Below are 8,995 nucleotides of genomic sequence, written 5' to 3' on the forward strand. Positions count from 1 at the left end.
CGTGCGCGTCCACAGGAGCGTGACGGGCGTGGGACGAGGAACCGGCTGGAGTCAGCGACGGGGTGGCGGTGCGGCCTTCTCGCCGCACCGAAGGATGCAGAGACGACGTCTGCTGCTCGTTCCCCGCCGGGCCGATGGCGGCGTTGACGGCAGGCGGCGGGGAACGACGGCGGCACCCGCCGATGGGGGCAGTCTGGGCGACGCGAGTGGCGAGGGCAGCCCGGCGCTCGGCGCGGGCTCGACGAGCGTCTGACATGGATGCGAGGGGCGGCGAAAAACATGGCGGTGGAAGGCGGATTCCGGTGCACCCCTACCCGGCTCGCCAAATGTCGGATTTCGGGTTTTGGCAGACCCTCTAGGTTCAAACTCTAGGGTGCACGCGGAGATCGCACCTCCTACCTACCTATGTCTCATCGCCTCGCAAGGATCTAAACTACACGAAGAACAACACAGGGGACACGAGGTTTATACTAGTTCGGGCCACCATTGTGGTGTAATACCCTACTCTAGTTTGTGGTGTGGTGGATTGCCTCAGGGGCTGATGATGAACAATACAAGGAAGAACTGCCTCGCGAGGGGTGTTCTTGCGTTGGTGGTTCTGGCTAGGGTTCAACTGCCCTCCCTTGCCTTGAGAGTTGCTAGTCCTATTTATAGAGCGAGGCCCTGGGCCTCTTCCCAAATATTGAGTAGGAAGGGCGCCAACAATTGGCCATTTTGAAGGGGAACATCTGGTACACTTATCCTGACTAAAGTCGGTCCTCGCCTGCCAAAGACTCTGGCGGTGACGCCGGTTTGGGCTCCACGATGACCTCCATCCTGTCGTTCTGCTGGTCTTGGTCTTGTTGCATCGAAATGGTTGCCTTTGCTTGATACTCTTGCCTGCGCTTGCTCCCTTTGCACCAAAGAGGAAACAAGGACTCTGCTCAGGCCAGCGCCTGCCTGGCGCCCGCCTAGCTTTGGTCGTCATGGCTTGCGTCACGGGCACCTCGTGAGGTACCCCGCCTTGATCTCTCCGCCTCCTCGCGAGCCAGCCTGATGAGGCCATGCCTGAGGAAGCTTCCTGTCATCCGCCCCGCGAGGCTTGGCCCCTCGCGAGGGTCTTGAGCTTCTGTTGATGAAGATGGGCCGTACTGGGCCACTCCTTGAGCCACGCCGCAGGCCGCAGGCAGGCAAGTCTGCGTACCCCCATTCCCAGAATGCCGACAGTGTCTATCTGCTGGGGTTGGGGTTAGAAGGGGTGTAGCTGGTTCTCTGTCTAACTGGGTAGGGGTACAATCTGCATGAGTTTGGGTTATGTGTGGCGGGGCTGGTTCTTGGGCAAGTACAACCGTGGTTCTATCTGCATCGACAGGTAGCACGATCTTTTCTGAAGACTGTGTTTTTACTCCCACAGATACTGCCATCACTCCCTCCAATTGAAATGGCTGATAAACAAGAAAAGTAATTGAATGTACAGACATTGTAAGATAGACGGGTGCAATGGATAGTAGGGAAGAAAACAGGGCATGAAATAATTCACATTTATGTTGTCTAAGCAAACATAATAGCAGGACATAATTTCATATATATGATGGCTAATTAAACAGGATAGCATGTCACAATTTCACATGTATGATGGTTAACTAAACAGGATAAAATGACATACTTCAAAATATGATGACTATGTAAACAGGATGACATGATATAACTATACGATGTGTCTATTAAAGTGGTTGGCATGCCATAAATCACAAACATGCTGTCGATGGAAACATGATGGAATGATATAATTCACAGATAGAATGACATAATTTAAAATATGATGACCATGTAAACAGGATGAGATGATATAACTATATTATGTCTTTAGAAAATGGGTTGGCATGCCATAATTCAGATACATGCTGTCTATGTAAACATCATGGCATGACATAATTCGAATATATGATTTATATACTAAGGAAGTGAGCAGAGGGCAATCGCATATATGATGTGTCAACTAAGGAGATGGCATTCAAAATTGTGTATATGATGTAAAAACTAAGCATTGCAATACAACATATGCATTATATGAGTAATATAACCCTGCCAAGTTTGAGCATACACCTCAGGGGGATAATAGGACTGGTCATCTGCCTCTGAATCCTCCTCTGAAGAGCTATCTGTAACCAGCAAGATATCTGCTTCAGCAGGTAGCATTGTCTGCTCTGAAGACGTTGTTTTCACTCCAGATTTCTCCATCACCAATTCAAATGGCTGATGCACAGGAAGAGCAGTTGAATATACAAACATTGTCGACAAAAGCAATGAGAAATACAAAAAAAGGACAGCATGATATAATTCACATATATGACGCTTGCCTAAACAACATGGCATTGCATAATTCACATACATAATGCCTTGCAACAAGATAACATTGCATAGTTCACATATATAATGTCTTGCAACAAGATGGCATTGCATAATTCACATATATGGTAATTAGACACTAAACAGGTGGCATTCACAGAAAACATGTCTAAACTAAGCAAATGACATAGCAATGCAAGATACCAAATGCACGATATGAGCAACATAACCCTACCAAGTTAGGGCATGCACCTCGGGGGGGGATATGACTGGTCATCTATCTCTGAATCCTCCTCTGAGGAGCTATCGGTAACCAGCAAGACATGTGCTTCGTCAGATAGCATTGTCTGCTCTGAAGACCTTGTTTCCACTTCAGATTTTTCCATGACCATGCCAAATGGCTGATGCACAGGAAGAGGAATTGAATGTACTAAAATTGTTGACAAATTTAACACGTAATAAAAAAATGATGGCATGATATAATTCAGATATAGGATGACTGGCTAACCAGGGTGGCATTGCAAAATTCACATATATGATGCCTGGCTAGATAAGATGGCATTGCATGATTCACATATACGATAAAGAAACTAAATAGATGGCATTGACACAAAGCATGTCTAAACTAAGCAGATGACATCTTTAATGTATACAGTAAGCAATGCAAGGCACCATATGCATGATATTACCAATATCAGCATGCCAAGTTAGAGCGAAGACCTCATGGGATAAATAGGAGTGGTCTTCTCCTTCTGAATCCCCCTCAGAACAGTTATCTTCCTCTTGATTACGATCCGAAATGGGTGGAGGGGGGGGGCTGCCTTTGCGCCCACCATGGAACGACGTCTGCATGAAATTGTATTGCCACGCAAGGCTCGTATCTTTTCTCTACATGATCAGTTCCATTGTGTACAATAACTGGCATGCATAGGAATAAAACATAGTGAGATTATGTAAGGAGTGCATGCACAAATCCAGGGTGATGGTAGCAAAATGTGGATAGACCCAAAACCAATGATAGCAGGCAGATAATAGCTTTAGTTAAAAAATACAGATAATGGCTCCTTTAATGTTTGTTTGCACCCAACATGAAACTCATAGTAGACACCGGAGATTAACCAGATAGTAGACAGATAGTACTGATTGCTGCCCTAATATGTACCCCAACAACCATTTAAAAAATCAAGTTTCAGCATTAGTTTGGACCTGACTCGGAGTCTAATAGGTGAACACGACGATAATGTAGCATGTCATCATATTAAGTGACGCATAACGTTAGCAGACACGGAAGAGTGCGACCTCTCTTGTAGACCCGTGTAGTCCTCAAGGTCATCTGCTTAGTTGATGATGGTAATGCAGTTGTTGTGGCTGCCGGCAGCAGGGAAGAACATCTGAGGCGGCGAAAGATAGTCTGGAGAGCGGATCCCTACTGTGGTGAACCCTTCCATCGTTGGAGCAGCTGAGCTGGGTTGGAACACATCGCTGCAGGAGCAGGACAAACCACACAAGGTTTTCTTTAACACATATCTGTAACAGAAATAATTGAGTAAGGGCTTGTTTGAATTTGAGGATTCTAACAATGCAGGGATAGGAAATAGACATGAATAGGATAGGAATGCACGTGCAAAACAGAGAATTTAAAAACACATGATTTCTGCCAATCTGGGTGTTTGATTCACAACAATTGGAAGATCACAAGACGCAAAAAAGCATGGTGAGATTAAGTCAAACCACAAGAAAATGTACGGTTATAATGCTATTATGCTACTATATCTTAGTCTTGTGCTTGATGAATAGGAATATGAAAAGGAGGAGAAGTGGAAATTAGAATTCCTACGGTTTTTCTTTCAAGGAGACACTAAAGGAACAAATCCTACAGTTTTCCTTTGCTCCATTACTTTGCACCAAATTCATGAAAAGTAGTACCATAGGAAACTTTCCGATTCCTATGTTTTTCATTCACTTTTCCTTTCAAGCACTGGCGATTCTAGTAGGCAGGCTTGAGCAAGGAAAATCCTACACTAAAAAAATGTTTTTGTGCTACTTCTATTACTTTGGACCAAGGCCACTGCCATACTAGCTCAACTCCCAGGCCCATCGACAAATGCACAGCTCAAACGCGCAGAGATAAATAATGATGGCGTTCAAGAGAGTCCATCACGGATAGCTAAGTTGCCTGGTACCTCACTGCTTGTCATATAGTAGGATAAAATAATCGTATTTCCCGTTACTACGAGTAAAATACATCAGCCACTCATCTCTGAACTTAACTGTCAAAACTGAACTTAACTGTCGAAACTGAACTTAACTGTCGAAACTGAACTTAACTGTCAAAACTGAATTTTGCTGTCGAAACTGAATTTTGCTGTCGAAACTGAACGCACTAGCAAGGTGAGGCTACACGTCGGTCGACTGACTTTTTCATCTCTGGTCAGTTGGTTTTGCAGCCGTTGGATACGAAATAAAGGGCCTGCGGTTCATCTTCAACCTCCACCCCCCTAAGCCGCCAGCCACCACCGGCCAAACAACAACCCCCCGCCGCCCGCGGCCAGCGGTGCGCCGCCCCGCCCGCCCCAAAAACACTCCCCACCGCCGGTCCACCGCCGCCCCAGCCATCCCTCTGGGCCCCCCCCGTGCCGAGCTTTTTCTCCGGCAATCCCCACGCCACCGCCCCGCCAATACCCCGCCACCGCCGGCGACCGCCACCCCCATCCTGAACCCTAAGATAGATAGTGGGGTACCTCTCCGACGAGCCCCCCTCCCCGCTGCGGCTGGTTCTTCCTTCACCCCGGTGAGCCCCCCTCCCCTGAAAATTGACTGACCCAAAAGTCGATTCAGTCGACTGAAGTGTAGCTAAATCGGAGCAGCATCGCAAGCAAGAGCAAGAGCAAGAGCAGCAGCGCGAGCGAGAGCAATAACAAGAGCAGACCAGGCAGGGGACTGAGAGCAAGAGCAGAGCAACAGCGCGAGCGAGAGCTAAAACAGCCGCAGCTCCTACTGATGTGGACGTCTCCGCCGAGGGAGTGACGTCATGGAGGAAGTGGCCGGCGACGCCGCCGTGGATGGAGCCACACCGTGTCGGCTCGGGACCGAGCGCCGGCAGCACCGTGAGATCGAATCACGAAGAAAATACGGCAATTGGTGTACAACCTCTTCGGTGGCGCCGATTAGGCCGCAGCTTCATCCGAGGAAATGGTGATGATGATGCTCTTCCGGTGGTGCAGGTGAAGACGGCGGTGTGGGAATGGAGGTGGCGCAAAAGACGAGGGGAACGTCGGGGCAGCTCCTTGGAGGTGGAGGACGGGGTGGCTGAACCGGCGGGACGATGAGATTGGCAACGGATCCTCATCCGGTACGGTGGATGAGGGAGGTCGAGGTGTTGCTGTGGACGACGTCGTCGGGGAAGAGGCTCCGGCTGGGTGGCGGACGGAGCAGGGTGTGGGGTTTCGTCGCGGGTTTCCGCGGCCTCGGTGTACGAATGGGTGGGAGGATGGGATGACAGTGGGGAACCATGGCTTAGAGACGCGCTTGTCTGAAATGTGGGGTAAGTTACGAAAGTACCCCCACCAATTTGAGGCGGTTCTTTCGGTTCAGGGGTACCACGGGCATTTCGCGTGTCAGGATTTCACAGGAGGTGGGAGTTTTCGCACGTTGTAATTTTAGAATAGCAAGGCGCGGGGTGAGATGGATGGAGTTGTCGGAGCACAACGAGACAATTATCTTAAATATTTCGGGCTAACAAGGCACAGGTTGAAGAGGCGGGAGTTTCACAGCACGATAGACAGAGACGCTAGCTTGAATTTTTGGCATAACAAGGCGCGGCTTGAAATTTCGGAAGAACAAGCTTAACGTGTACCCAAAAAACACAATTTGCACCTCAACACGCACAACACACACACAAACACCATTTAGACTAGAGTAAGGTACACGTGCATTGCACGCATGAGATTTGGCAACCAAATTATGAATAAATACCATATTATAGCATGCAAGCTTTGAGTCATATATGCATGATGTAGATGTTCATTTAATTCTTATAGTTTATTTCATTCAAAATCATCTAGTTTTTATAAGAAGGCTAATCTATTTTAAGATTCATGGAATTGTGCGTTGTAAGACATAAAGTAAAAACAAATAATGGCAAATCATGTAGAAAAACATTTGGGCAATTCTGATACGGAAGATTCTAGAACAAATAAGAAGTGCTTGTGTTTTGATGTTTGTGCATTATGCTTAAGTTCAACCATGGAGTCTTCTGGATTATACATGTGGCGAAATCTGGTGGAATCTAGATGATATCCAACGGCCAGTAGTGCTCAAATTTGCCATCTTTGGACCATCGGATTCGCCTCATCCAACGACCATCTTTCAAAGTTAAATTTACCCGCACACAATATAAAAATATATAAAATATAATATATATATATAGGGGTATAGATATAGATATGTGATGCGAAAGCCGCCCATCATCTCCAATTAGAATAGTGTGTCCATGCACGGATGCGACGTGGCCAAATGATGTCTGCCATCGGTATCTCAAATTCAAATCAGTCTGACCTTGTTCAATGTATATACATTACAACATGCTCGTTTCCAAACCACACCGCGCAGATCTCCGTTATATTCATGCATGCATGGGTTTCAAACATCAGGATCTCTTATTCAAATATTTGAATTCAACTTTACATTGATTATGACCTCACCTATTCTTTTACAACCACACAGTAGTCTTCTCTTTATAATTGTACCACTAACTTTCTCTCGTGCATGCATGCACACACACTACCAGTCGGCATTATCCATCTCATGCATGCAATCTTTTTCTTCAGGTCGGTCTCCCATGAAGGCACACACCAACACACATCCCCCTCTCCATCATATCGGGCATTCTTTATCTCTCACGCGTGCATGTGCAATGATTGATGTTCCTCTATGTATGTGTGTGTATAGCTAGGTCTTTCATAGTTTTCCACACAAACCGATCAATCGTTATATCCAGTGAAGTCTCACCCTCTTTCCCACGTCCACATCGATCAATCTATACCTCTCTATATAGGATTAACATATATAGCTAATACACCCACATTAATTATATATCCAACGTCCCCCTCTCATCATCCATGCCTTCCGCTTCATCTCTCAGACGCGTGCACAATGCGAAGACAGGGGGCAGTAAGGGCCCTTCCCTCCCCCCTAACATCACTATATATCGAGGCTAATATGAATGTGATCATTAGACAATTGCTGCTAAAAATGGTTTAAGTTCATGAATTGACCCTCCTCGTAAAGGATTAGCAATGCTTGCCCCCCTAGCTCATTTATTTTTCATGGCTCCGCCGCTGCATGCAACAGCGCACGTGTTCGCCCCCTCTCTCTAAATATCGATCTCGCACTTGTGCATTCCTTCATAGTCTCCCTCCACTCGGCCCCTCGCACCATCTTCTAGCCCCCTACCGGATTTTTCCACATGTACAATCTAGCAGACTCCATGGTTGAACTTAAGCATAATGCACAAACCTCAAAACAACAGTGGTTCTCTTTTATTCTAGAATCTTCCATATCATAACTGCCCAAACTTTTTTTCTAGTTGAATTGCCATTATTTGTTTTTACTTTATGCTTTACAACGCACAATTCCATGAATCATAAAATATATTATTGGCTTCTTTGATTCAAAGGATTCTCAAAGGAATTTTGGAGGATTCTAATCATTAGGAATTTTTCCTATCTTGGTTGTTTGATTCGTAGGATTGTAAACCATAGGAATTTTTCCATATGATTCATTTGCAGTAGATTTCATAGGAAACATCCCATCCACTCAAACCTCTTCGAAAGAATTCTGCATTTTTTCTATGCACAATCAAACACTCATACAATCCTGTAGGCTTCAAGACGACATTCCACTATAATCCCTTGTTTTTCCTATTCCCGCGTTCTTAGCTTTTTTTATAAAAACTAATTGATTTTGAATGAGATGAACTATAAGAATTAAACGAAGGGCTACATCAGGCATATATGACTCAGAGCTTACATGCTATAGTGTGGTATTTATTCATAATTTGGTTGCAAAATCTGATGCGTGCAATGCACGTGTACCTTACTAGTACTTCGAGTATGTGCAAAACACGTAAATTAGAATACCAATGGCACGCTACACAGTGTCTCTCTTACAGTTCATGAAGCCACGTGGCACATGTGGAGGCGTTGTCGCGACCTCCTTGCGTGGATTGATCACAGTGACGTGTTGCTGGTTCCAGAAGAATGTACTCGTCCTCCCTGAGCCATACTGGCGGTACATGCACAAAGCAAAGATGTGCACGCACGCCACGCACGCACTCATTCCCTCGCACGCACACGCGGGTACATGGGCGGACGCAATTTTGTACCAAGATCCACCCCATGTGATAATTTGACGCGTGTAAAGTCGTTCACTTCATTGATGGTCAATTAATACAGCGCATGCAAATTGAGTGGACGTGAGGGCGGAAGAAAGACATTATTACTCCACTGCGCGCATGCGAGTAGTTAAATCGTGGGTTTCTAGTAGTACTTCCATTGGTCTCCTTCGTATTTTGTGCAATTTTCCTCAGTAACATAATATTTACACATTTGAGCAGTGTAGTACTTGAAATTTATGTTCCGCTAAACTCATCGGGAGCCGTTTTGGG

The sequence above is a fragment of the Triticum dicoccoides genome, chromosome 7B (genome assembly GCF_002162155.2).
Source record: "Triticum dicoccoides isolate Atlit2015 ecotype Zavitan chromosome 7B, WEW_v2.0, whole genome shotgun sequence".
NCBI classification, from domain to species: domain Eukaryota; kingdom Viridiplantae; phylum Streptophyta; class Magnoliopsida; order Poales; family Poaceae; genus Triticum; species Triticum dicoccoides.